We start from the raw sequence: 12,602 nt of genomic DNA, 5'->3' as shown, positions 1-12,602 counted from the left end.
TGTTGGAATGGGCTGCCCAGGGAGGTGGTGGAGTCACTGTTCCTCGAAGCGTTCAAGAGGGGATTGCATGTGGCACTTGGTGCCATGGTTTAGTCATGAGGTCTGTGGTGATGGGTTGGACTTGATGATCCTTGAGTTCTCTTCCAACCTTGGTGATTCTGTGATATAGTGATCTACTGGAGTTATGCTGTATGAATCTGGGTAGAAAAATGGCTGGTTTGGGTCCAGGCTCAAATCAAAATTGTGTGGAATTGCAAAATGCCTTTCCTAACTTATAAATATAAGCTTCTACAAGAAGCAGTATCAGAAATGTATTGATCCCTGACAGAACTTAACCTCTTCCCCCTCACCCCAAAACTTCTGTTGACAGTGGACTAAGTGCAACAGAAACAAGTATCAGGATGTTCATCCAAGAGGAGTCTGGACACATCGGGGGAATCAGGATGCTTGTGAGAAGAAGAATGATGTTAATGCTGCTTATGTGTAAGAATGAATAGAATTCCAGTCTGAAAAGGAGAAGTCAGCTGCTGTTTTATAAAGCATGTAAGTTGGAAATAGTTATTTGGAGAAAAACCCATCCACCTTTGGTAAAGACTCATGTCCAAGGCAATCACTCTGAGTCTGAAAGCAACTGGAAGATAAGGCGTGCATTCCCAGCTAAGCTCTATTTCTAACAACCACCAGAACAACTGACCAGTGCAAGTGCTTGGAGATGTAGCCAGAAGAGAATGAGCATCCACAGCATTATTAAGGGTGGCATTACAACCAAGGACAAGTGTATAAATCAATGGCTTGTTTTACACAAGTCAGCCCAGGACTGGACAACCTAGTAGCATAGCAGATGTTGATGTCATATTTGTTTACAGAGAAGACACTGTGCTTGTCAATAAACATTCCCAACTGAGAATGGGCAATAAAAGTAGTAGTATTAAAAGTCACATTTGTTTAGCAGAAACCAAAATATGCCTCCTGAAACACTTATGAGCTGCTTTCACAAAGGCTTGAGTTTCTCAGGGGCTGCAGCATTCAGGTCCTTTGAAAGTTAGCCTCTGAGTTATCCACTTAAAGTGAAAGGGGAGAAAAGGGGCTGAGGAGCAATGGCTTCAAGCTAGAGAAGAGCAGATTTAAATTGGATGTTAGGGACAGGTTATTTACTATGAGAGTGGCAGAACACTGGTAGAGGTTGCCCAGGGAGGTGATTAAGACCGCATCCCTGGACATACTCAAGGTGAGGCTCAACAGGGCTCTGGACAGCCTGATCCCCAAAGGGGGTTGGACTAGATGGCCTTTGGAGGTCCTTTCTAACCTGGATCACTTTATGATTCTATAAAAAGTACTGCCTGATGGTGTTAGGTTTGTGATAATACTCTGATCTCACTCTTTTGAGACGTGGCACCTCCTATGCTAAAAAGAATTACTCTCTGGACTTTAAATCACAGCTAGAAATAAAATCAACTGGGTGTAGTCACAAAAAGCATGAAGAGGGAATCCAGCAGAGATCTTAAGGAAGGATGCATCAGTATGATTCACTTTGCTGTTGCTATTCTATCCTATCTTTTAGAGTGAATTTGAAAGATGAGTAGCTGACTGCCTTCTAGATATATCGGAGCATGATCTGTAGGAGTGAAAACACCAAAATCCTTGTGCTGTTAGTACCAACAAAATTTAGAGTGGTTGTCTAGCTGGTAGAGTGAAAATCCTGAAAAAGCACTCTATTTGTAAGCCACCTTCAAAGTCAGTATGAATAAAACCAGAGCACAATTAGCACAAATACTCCTACATTGAGACACACAGGGGAAAAGGGGGTAGGTAAACCATGATTGGTGTTAGCTACTTTGAACTCTTATAGTGAATACATTTTTCAGTTTGTCTAGCCTGCCCCTCTCCAGGAAACATTTCCTGGAAAAAACCCTGGCTGTTTTCTGCTGCTTATTTCTGAGAGCTTAGAGAAAATCAAATAAAGCTTCTAGCTGTAACAATTGAACATAAGAGCAAATGTAACCCCAGATGACAGAATGTACTTAGGCATTTCAGAAACTCATGCAGAGTCAAGTCTCAGCTGAAAAAACATGTGAAGAGAGTTGGATGAATAAGGGACTCTATTTCAACTAAGATATGTTCCATCAATGAGGCTGTCATAGGGAAAAGGGGTGGGAGGGATGGGGTGTGAAAAAGGGAGCCAGCATTGGCTTCAGTAGCTGCAAGTACTGACCTGCAAAGATGTTTGCACTTTTTTCCTGGTACAAGCTGAATTGTCTGAAGTTCCTGGAAATGCTTGTTTATAGATGGTGCAATAAAATCATGGCTTCCCCTGAGCACCTGCATTACCTTATGGACAGGCTGCTTTGCAAGGATTTCAAGGAACTGAAGGACACTAATAAATATTCTTCAGGAGAACATGCATCATCTCTGGCCAAAGTCCAACAAAACTCTGTGAGAACTCTGTCTGCTTCTAGCTCCCATTGCATTTGATGAACATGAAGCCAGAAGCTGTCCTCATCAAAGATAGTCACTGCTACCATTCAGCACCTTCACACCAGGTAGGTCATCACCTCAAGGAGCTTTTGCTGTCAAGTAACTGCTTTGAAAGCAGCAGCAGAAGTGGCTGTTCCCATTAGATTCCAGTTTTCCAGTTGTGCAGGTGTAATTTAGAAGTGTTTAAAAAAATATACCTGTGAGCAAGAGCAAGTGTGTAACAAGAAGGCAAAGAAGCAATAAATACAGGGCAATCCTTGTTACAAAATATGAGTAATGCATGACCTAGCTGCTTGGTGAAACCTAGTGGCAGGTGTTAGCCCACTCTAGTTGCATTTAACTTCTCTTAAGTGCTTATCAATTCTGAAATTCACAAATAAAATAAAGATAATGTTGTAACATTGTCCTTAGAGGTCTTAATCATTTTATTCAGCGCCCTGATCTAGTGTGAGGTGTCCCTGCACGTGGCAGGGGGGTTGGAACTCGATGATCATTGAGGTCCCTTCCAACCTGAACTATTCTATGATTCTCATAATAAAAGTTTAAGACTTCTCCTATGATGAAAGGCTGAGAGACTTTGAGCTTTCAAGCCTGGAGAAGAGAAGACTGAAGGGGAATCTTATCACTGCTTTAAAATGCTTGAAGTGTGGGTAACAGGAGGATGGGACCAGTCTGTTTTCAGTGGTGCCCAGTGACAGGAGAAGGGGCAGCAGGCAGGCACATGAACATAGGAAGTTCCATGCAAATATGAAAAGGAGCTTTACTTTGAGGATTGTGGAACACTGGAACAGGCTGTCCAGAGAGGTGGTGGAATCTCCTCTGGAGGCATTCAAAACCCACATGGATGCCATCCTGTGCAACCTGCCCTAGGTGACTTTGCTCCAGCAGGGGATTTGAACTTGATGAACTCCAGAAGTTCCTTCCAACCCCTATTGTTCTGTGATTGGCTTCATGCTTTCCACTTCCCATATAGAGAAGGTGACAAAACCAGGAGGATTACTAGGGAATGATGAATCCCCTTTGGATTTTTGGGTTGTTCTTTCTTGTGAGCTATGTCACTGCAATTTGTGTCATTCAGGAAAGCGTTCTGTCTTATATTGCATCACACTTAAGAATCTAAACCACTGACTGGACTTCCACATAATTAAAGAATGCAGTGCCATAAAAAGCAGGTGGGATTCAAATTGCACTGTGGATTTGAGAGAGGCATTAAAAATTCAGCATACTGCATCAGCATTTAAGACTCGGGCAATATTGCTTCAGCATTCATTTATACTGCAGTTCTTTTACTTCTCTCATTGGCTCAGAAAATGGAAGGTCAATGCTAACAGACCATTAAAATGCTGTCACAGAGACACTGGCAACCTAATCTCAAATAATGCAGAAGGACAGTGAGTTGAAAGGTAGTTTTCTGATTTACACATGGGTCCAAGCTCTTCAAATAAAAATATACAAATATCTGACAGCTCCCCCAAAGTGCATTAATTAAAAGAACACTCTTCCTAGGACAGGCTGAGATACAATTAGTGTTGTTGGCTTCAGAGGCTTGGCCTGCTGTCTTAGTGACCTTTCTGTTGCTGTGCCATGTCATAAAAAAGACAGACAGCTTTATACAGTGTGGCTCTTGCTCATCTGAGACAATAAGAAAGGAGGTCATAGGTGATAGTTCCATTAGGGTTTCCTTGTTTAGGTCACAAATCTATGTGTTGTGTTGTGTTTTTTTCCTATTGATTTCATGTAAACCCACTGATTAAAAACAGCAAAGCCAAACAGTTTAGCTTTCATTAAAGCAATTGTAATAAACCCCACAGTCTTCTGCTTTGTCTAGGGCCAGCCAGCTCTAACCCACACTGAGCACAGCATTTAATTACCTGTTTTCCTGTGAGACCTATTTAGTACAGGGAAATTCTGAAGCAACCATTTGCTCAGTTCCTTTGCTCTTTATAGCACAGATGGAAATAAACTTAGGTATGTATGAAGGTACATGGGCAAGGTATTCTACTGGAGAAGGTTGTGTGTGTCTTTGAGAACCCTTTGTCCTATTGGTGAGGGAAACAGCTGTAACTGGGCTCAAAGGGCCAGATGGGGTTTTTTAATTCAGCAGAAGGGCAAGAGAAAATAGTGACTCCTAAAGCAATGAGACCTTACTTGTCAAGGAGAAGGGGACAATGTGGATATGCTTCTGAACAGTTCTAGTATGCTTTCTCTGTGGTGGAAGTTTTAACACTCTGGTCTAGAAAATCAAATGCACTGGAGAGCAAAGCACCAGTTTCACTGTGAATTTTACTATGAAACTGCTCCTTTAAAACAAGTTGTTATCTGCTTGTAGTGTAGTTGGCTTATACATGTACATTTCATAAACTACAGTAAGAGATTTGTTGAGAATCACCATGAGATGGAGGCATTCTCCAATACAATTTTATATCCTGCCCAGCCCAGATGACCCAGATAGTCTCAAGCACTACCTGGATGACTGCCAGATCCAAAGGAGATAAATTGTTATCTGTGAGCCTGAGACAGCATCCCATGAGTTATTACTTATTTTATTTGAACCTCTTCCCTCATCCTCAGATATAACATAAATAAAAGCTTCAATAAGGCCAGCTGAACCATCAGAGGCTACTCTTGCTGAAGGTGACAGTATCCTCCTGTTAACATCTGCATGACCTCCCTTCCTTGCTGTATGCTCTCCTGGTGCCAGTCACATTGAACTCAAATGCCACACTCAGCTTCTGGAGAACCCTTTTCTTTCCCTGGCAGCCAAGTAAAAATGTCAAGTGACACAAAACCAGAGAGCAAGTTGGTTTCTTTTTGAGAAGATAGATATTTCTGACACTTTTTATGCTGGATGCCTGCTCTGCTATTTCAAACAGCCTGTATGCTTGCAAAAAAAAACCACCCCAACTTATATTTCAGAGGCGATGGAGGGGAAAAATGAGGTAACCTAAAACCCCACAGAAGTGATCCACTTGCTTGGCCTAAACTGGTAACATGAGTCCTCTCCCTTGTTCACTGTGCACGATGAGACCTCTGTAACATGATAGAAAATGCTGCACAGGATCACATGAACAATTCTGTCATGATGGGATTTAAACAGAGGAGCTGTGGGGAAACTTGACTCCTCAGGACAGACCTGCTGTAGAGAAGTACTTCTCACCACTGCAGTACAGCTCACCACTGGCTGCTTTGTGTGCCTTACTCACTTTCTCATCTTGTTTCCTGAGCCCTTTGCCCATTCAGTGTCACACCCTTGTGTGATCATTGGTGAGTGTTTCAATTCACATGTTGTGTCAATTAAGTTAATTAACACTGTTAGTAAATCTGGAAATTGCCTTCAAGGCAGCCTAAGTGTCACCTCTTCCTTGTCTCACCAGATGGTTGGTTGAACCCTTTTATTCTAGTTTTACCTTTTTCTGAATGTTGGCTCTTTGCTTCCTCCTACAGTAGCTCTCAATTCTTCTCTCCACTATTAGTCCTGAAACTTGTCTTGCAGATCACTGTGGTAGCTCATAGCAAAATTGCATTTGATTCAAATAAACATAAAGCTTAATTCAAATAAATATGAAGCAGGACTGAAGTTAGCTCAGTGTTTTCTTGCAGCAAAAAAAGACTGGTTCATACCATTATTTTCACATCCCAATGTCACTTGCTTTAAAAAGAAGTGATGTATTTCTATGGTGTGTCAATAAGCAAAGATTGAATTCCTCTCTTTACTGAGTGAAGCATAGAATCAATAAGGTTGGAACAGACCTCAAAGATCATCGAGTCTAACCTGTCACCATAGGCCTAATGGTTCTGTGATTGTCTGGGAAGCTGCTGGGACCATGGGCTGCCTCACAAAGCCTGGCCAAGGCTGAGGAAAACAGAAGGTAAGAGTGAATCAATGAAACGGGATGGCTACTTTTTGTGTGGTCAGGGAAGAGCTGGAGGGTGCTTGTTCTGCCTGTGGGGCTGCTCCAAGAAGCGCCTACAGGTCTTCTGACTCAGAAATGAGGAATCCAAACATTTGTGACGCCAAAGTAGTCAAACCATCCAAACCATTGTCAATCCACAGCGAAGCTTCGTGCTCTGGCCTCATACTGAGTGTTTGCTGCCTTTCAGCTGGGCAGGGCTGGACCTCACTCAGTGAGCTGGGACCATAACCCTGCTCTTCTCACATCTGGCTTGCTGAGAGAGCAGCCAGCCCATCAGTACTGTGTGATGACACTGAGCCTTTCAGAGTCCTGCCCTTGGCACTGAGCAGCTGACAAGTCAACCCAGCTGTATGTGCTTAAAGAAATTTCCAAAGGCTGCTCATGAGGCTCTCAGCTGCTCCTTTTTTCCCCCTTATGCTTAATGCCTCTCCCCACCAGTCTGGTCAGGACCTGCCCATGGTGATGCCACTCAGCTCCGTGCTGTGAAGTGCTTCAGCAATGCATTGATGGCACCCGGACAGGCAGTGCCACACCATTTTCTCCTTTGTATATGGAGAGCCTTGCTTACCCCCATGCCCTGACCAGTGATGCCTTGCTCCAGCACTTTGAAGAAGAGATCAAGCAGAAGTAATGCTGGCTGGAAAGGAGAGGAGAAGGTATGTACTCTATCTCCAACCTTTCTGGGTCCTCACTGCTCATACAGGGCCAAGAGAAGTAGTGCAGGCTGTGAGTCTGTAGCTGGTATTTTTGGTACTGGTGGGTGCTGGTGCACCTGGCTAAGTACACTGTTGATACTATTGGTACAAACAAGATACTTTTGGAGTAGAAATATGTTGCTCATCACTACTTGAGCAAGTGACCACTGCCAGGAGTGAAGGAAAGAACAAGTGGCTGTGGACAGTGCTGTTAAATGTTTATACAGACTGGGACTCAGTTTCCTTTAGTGAAGCTGCACTAGCTTACATGCTTCTTTCAGCACTGGTTAGGCCACACCTTGAGTACTGCCCCTCAATTTAAGAAGGACATTGAGACTCTTGAATGTGTCCAGAGAAGGGCAACGAGGCTGGGGAGTGGCCTTGAGCACAAGCCCTGTGAGGAGAGGCTGAGGGAGCTGGGGTTGTTTAGCCTGGAGAAGAGGAGGCTCAGGGGAGACCTTATTGCTGTCTACAACTACCTGAAGGGAGGTTGTAGCCAGGAGGGGGTTGGTCTCTTCTCCCAGGCAACCAGCACCAGAACAAGAGGACACGGACACAAGCTGTGCCAGGGGAGGTTTAGGCTGGAGGTGAGGAGAAAGTTCTTCACTGAGAGAGTTGTTAGCCATTGGAATGTGCTGTCTAGGGAGGTGGTGGAGTCACCATCCCTGGAGGTGTTCAAGAGGGGATTGGACGTGGCACTTGGTGCCATGGTCTAGTAGTCATGAGGTGTTGGGTGACAGGTTGGACTTGATAATCTTTGAGGTCTTTTCCAACCTTATTGATTCTATGATTCTTGAAAATGGCACGAGGGAAGAACCTGAACAGTGCAGTTCACTTCCTCATTTTTCATGGAGACAGACAGTGCAAACAAACAAACAAAACAACCAACCAACCAAAAGAGATTTGAAATCTTTAAGGTCTCTTCCAACCTGGTCCGTTCCATTCCATTCCACTCCTCTTTATGAATATCTTGCAAAGCACAAACTTCTCTTTCCTTCATTGGAATTGCTTTTTGTTCAGACATTGAAGACTGCAGTGAATCTACACCAAGGGGCTGAAATGGGAAAGTTTTTCTTTTGTTTTGTTGATTTGTGGAGTATTTTCAGATGATGTTCATCTTGGTTGGCAGTAAGACATTTTCACAATCCTCTAGCTAAAACACATGCAAAGTATTGAATTGCAGACTCACAGAATAGTTGAGATTGGAAGGCACTTCTGGAGGTCTTCCCAGTCCAAACCACCTGCTCAGACCAGGGTCAGTTGTAGCAGGTTACTTAGAATTTTTTTCTATCTGTGGTAAATAACTTTGCTTAAAATACAGATAGCATACTCCACAATTTTATATTGGATGTGAGAGGAAATTTCTTCACTGAAAGGCTTCTCAAGCCCTGGAACAGGCTTCCTAGGGAGGTGCTTGAATCCCCATACATGGAAGCATTTCAAAGAGGCAGAGAGGTGGTGCTGAGGGACATGGTTTAACACCAGCCTTGGCAGAGTTAGAGAATGAATGGCCTCTATGATCTTTAAGGTCTTCTCCAACCAAGATTAGTCAAATACTCTATGATTCTGTATATTTTATATGTATAAGGTAATGGGGGTGTGGGGGGGGATTAAAATTAATCATGCCAGGATAGATTTAGGTAATAGTGAAGCAGAAGAGCAGCTTTCATGCACACAACTTTTCCTTCAAGAACAAAGTAAACAGAGTCTGGCATTTTGTCTTAGAGAGTGGTGCTGCAGTTACAGAAAAACCTTCTGTTCTTCAGGGTGAAGACTTTAATGCCCAGGAACAGCAGCTCCCTTAGACATATGGGCTGCAATATCAGTAATCTGCTGTGCTGCTCCTGTTGCATACAATATTATACTAGGCTGTGCATTGCATACACATGGCATGTTGAAGGACTGTCCCCAGTCGGATGTGTAGGGAGCCAGGGAGCAGGTTCCCACAATCAGGCTGGCCAATGCAGCATCCTGCCAGCCACATTAAACTCTGGGTTCACAAAATCCCTGGGACCCAAGGCACCCCCTGCAGAACATGTGAAAATGAGGTAAAAGAAAGCTAGTGAAGCTTATAGAATCACAGAATTAACCAGGTTGGAAAAGACCTTTGAGATCATCAGCCTGTCATCCAACACCATCTAATCAACTAAACCATGGCACCGAGTGCCCCATCCAGTCTTATTTTAAACACTTCCAGGGATGGTAACCCTACCATCTCCCTGGGCAGCCCATTCCAATGGCCAATCACTCTTTCTGTGAAGAATTTCTTCCTACCATCCAGCCTAAACCTCCCCCGGTGCAGCTTGAGACTGTGTTCTCTCGTTCTGGTGTTGGTTGCCTGGGAGAAGAGACCAACCCCCTCCTGGCTACAACCTCCCTTTAGGTAGTTGTAGACAGCAATAAAGTCTCCCCTGAGCCTCCTTTTCTCCAGGCTAAGCACCCCCAGCTCCCTCAGCAGCTCCTCATAGGGCTTGTGCTCCAAACCCCTCCCCAGCTTGGTTGTCCTTCTCTGGACACATTTGAGCAACTCAACATCTTTCCTAAACTGAGGGGCCCAGAACTGGACACAGTACTTAGTTTTACAGCTCCCAGTCCTGTGGTGAAACCTAGAACCAGAATTTTCATGATATCAGAGTGCTGGATTTAAATAGATCCGCTGAAAGCTGCTATGCTTACACTCCATGTCAATATGTCCTGAAAACACTTGGCATTCTGCCACCAGAATTCAGTAGGAACAGAAACTGTCACTTTAGAGGCTATATTAAAGCCTCTTCTTTCCTCTAATGCCATCAGGAATATTGGGGGGGAGTTCATTTCTATAAAATCCATTGAAAATGTTATTAAAGGGGAGAGAAAAGTTTATTTAGACAGCTATGAAGGTTGTAATTTGTCCAAACTGTAATGCAGGGGGTATCCAGAATGTCAGCTTGCAAGTGCTTGGGATCTATCCTTGAAATCCCGCCTCCTGAGACCACACTTTCAGTTCTGTTCCTTAAATGTGTTGTGAAATAGTATTAATTCATTGTTATGGTCTTGAAAGTGTCTAGAGAAGGAGACTCCACAACCTTTCTGGGCAGTGTGCTCCAGCACTCTGAGAACAAAGAAATTATTACTCATGTGGAGGTGGGAATCCCTGTGTTCCAGTTTGTGTCTATTGCCTCTTCTCCAGTCACAAGACACCACTGAAAAGAGAGTGACCTCTTCTTCTTGGTAACCATGTTTCAGGTATTTTTAAGCATTAATAAGTTTACCTCTCAGTCTCTCAGCCTTTCCTCATAAGACAGACACTCCAGTCCCTTAATCATCCTTGTAGTCTCCATTGGTCTTTCACTATGCCTGTCACTCTTGAACTGGGGAGCCCAGAGCTGGGCACAACACTCCAGATATGGCCTCACCAGAGCAGGGTAGAGGAGCAGGAGAGCCTCCCTTGACCTGCTTGCTGCACTTTTCTTAATGTACCTCGGGATACCACCGACTTTCTTGGTCACAAAGGCACATTGCTCTCCCATGGATAACTTACTGTCCACCAGGACTCCGGGGTCCTTCTCCATGGAGCTGCTTTCCAGCAGGTCAACATGTAACATAAAAGTATGAATGTGACATGAGAAAACCTCTGAGGTCCAGGTCACTGATCAAAAGACAGGAGGAACAAGCCATACATAGATTAGAAGGGGGAAAGTTCTTGGTAGTGTGCTTAGTGAACAAGTTGTGTACCATCTGCAGTGCAGAGATACAAATAACTCACAGAAAACAGTCTGGTCTAAGGAGTAAGCTGCTGAACAGATTCTGGAGGTACAGCTTTATCAATTGGAAATGGGATTTTGCAGGACTGAGATAGCAATCTTCCATAAGTCAGGGAGGATTGCAGTGCTGGTCCCCTCTGTGGTCTGGGTGGCTGCAGAAATGCTGCTGGACAGTGTTGGGCAGACAGCCACACTAGAAGTAAATCTGTGACTAAGTGGATCTCTGTAGCATTCTGTTGGTGGATCTTTATAGCATTTAGTTACACAGATGCCTGGAATGCTACAGGGAAGTCACTACTTCTTACAGTTCAGGATGAAATAACAAGTCACCCTGGCAAGGGAAGAAAATGTTCTGTTGAAGCAAATGGTAAAGCACAGAGCTGTATTTCACCTGGCAGCTTGTTGAATGTCACCAAGTGTCTAAGCAGGCAAGTGAGTTCCCAGCACAAGCTGAAAGGATACCTTCTTGAGAGGACACAGTCTCAAGCTGTGCCAGGGGAGGTTTAGGCTGGATGTTAGGAAGAAGTTCATCATAGAAAGAGTGATTTGCCATTGGAATGGGCTGCCCAGGGAGGTGGTGGAGTCGCCATCACTGGAGGTGTTTAAAATAAGACTGGATGAGGCACTTGGTGCCATGGTTTAGTTGATTAGGTGGTGTTGGATGATAGGTTGGACTCAATGATCTCAAAGGTCTTTTCCAACCTATTCTATTCTATTCTATTCTATTCTCTGATAGCCAACTCGATGGCAACAACAGAGGCTGGATGGAGTGCAGGTCCTCACAGGAGACTATGGGCACACTTATTCCAGTTTTTTTTTATCCTAGAATGAAAAAGGGGAATAAAACATCAAGAAACTGGCAGACAAAGCCTTTAGTTAGCAGATAAACCTCCAAGCAAGTACTGAGCAGTTGCACACAGACTTTATACAGAGCCAAATTTAGAGTGAGGAAGGGAAGGAAGCTCGCTCATGTTTTTCGTGGAAGTTTTGTTGAACTGCAAAGAACGTTTGAGGATAATGCAGAACAGATGGTAACTTAATGGAAAGGGAGTCAGAAAGCAATTTACAGTATATAAACCCTTCTCTGAAATATCAGAGCAAAGGAAAGCACTAAGGGATTAATGCTAACTAGCAAAGGATCCAGAAAGCCAAGAAGCTGTGGTCTAAGAAGCAGGTCTAAGGACCTGCAGCGACTGGATATGTTCTGGGCAAGGGATAGGTGAAGAAGACATGCACTGACAGTAATGTACATGAGAAAAGAGACAAATTGTACATCAGGATAGAGGACATTAACACAGGCACAAGGTCAATGCACAGCCAACCAGTAAAGCCACAACAAAAGAAGTGTCCGGAGGAGCACTCTAGAGTCCTGTGTCTGAATCTCAGCAAAACGAAGGTTAGAAATCAGAACTGTATGGGGGTGTACCTGTAAGTTAGAGAACAGGAAGCAAAAGTCTTATTTCTTCTCCTTTCAAACAGCCAGTTTGAAAGGGAGCAAATAAGAAAATGATAATATTATAGTCACTGACAAAGTAAATCATCCAGGCTGGATGAGGCTCTGGCCGGCCTGATCTAGTGTGGGGTGTCGCTGCCCATGGCAGGGGGGTTGGAACGAGATGGTCCTTGTGGTCCCTTCCAACCCTGACTGATACTATGATACTATGAAATATACAAAAGTCAGGCAGCTGCATGCATGCTGCAATTAGATCCCTCTGAAACACCTCTAGTCCCCCTTCATCTGCTCCTTGATACTATGATGTTTTGGCTTGTTGAGC

General features: G+C 43.9%; 1 protein-coding gene and 1 long non-coding RNA gene across 2 annotated transcripts in view; one reads left to right on the top strand and one right to left on the bottom strand.

Moving 5' to 3' along the window:
• The window catches only part of LOC137451243 (uncharacterized), a 102,003-nt gene that overhangs the window by 50,969 nt on the left and 38,432 nt on the right, over nucleotides 1–12,602 (top strand). Inside the window, exon 2 of the long non-coding RNA XR_010989748.1 lies at nucleotides 371–2,540. This is a non-coding gene — a long non-coding RNA (uncharacterized lncRNA). The remainder of the gene's footprint in view (nucleotides 1–370; nucleotides 2,541–12,602) is intronic.
• The window catches only part of IL7 (interleukin 7), a 121,807-nt gene that overhangs the window by 70,785 nt on the left and 38,420 nt on the right, over nucleotides 1–12,602 (bottom strand). The window lies entirely within an intron of this gene.

The sequence above is a fragment of the Melanerpes formicivorus genome, unplaced genomic scaffold, assembly GCF_026170545.1.
Source record: "Melanerpes formicivorus ecotype bairdi unplaced genomic scaffold, bMelFor1.0.p_v2 SCAF_40, whole genome shotgun sequence".
Lineage (NCBI taxonomy): Eukaryota > Metazoa > Chordata > Aves > Piciformes > Picidae > Melanerpes > Melanerpes formicivorus.
This window is presented reverse-complemented; position numbering and strand designations above follow the sequence as displayed.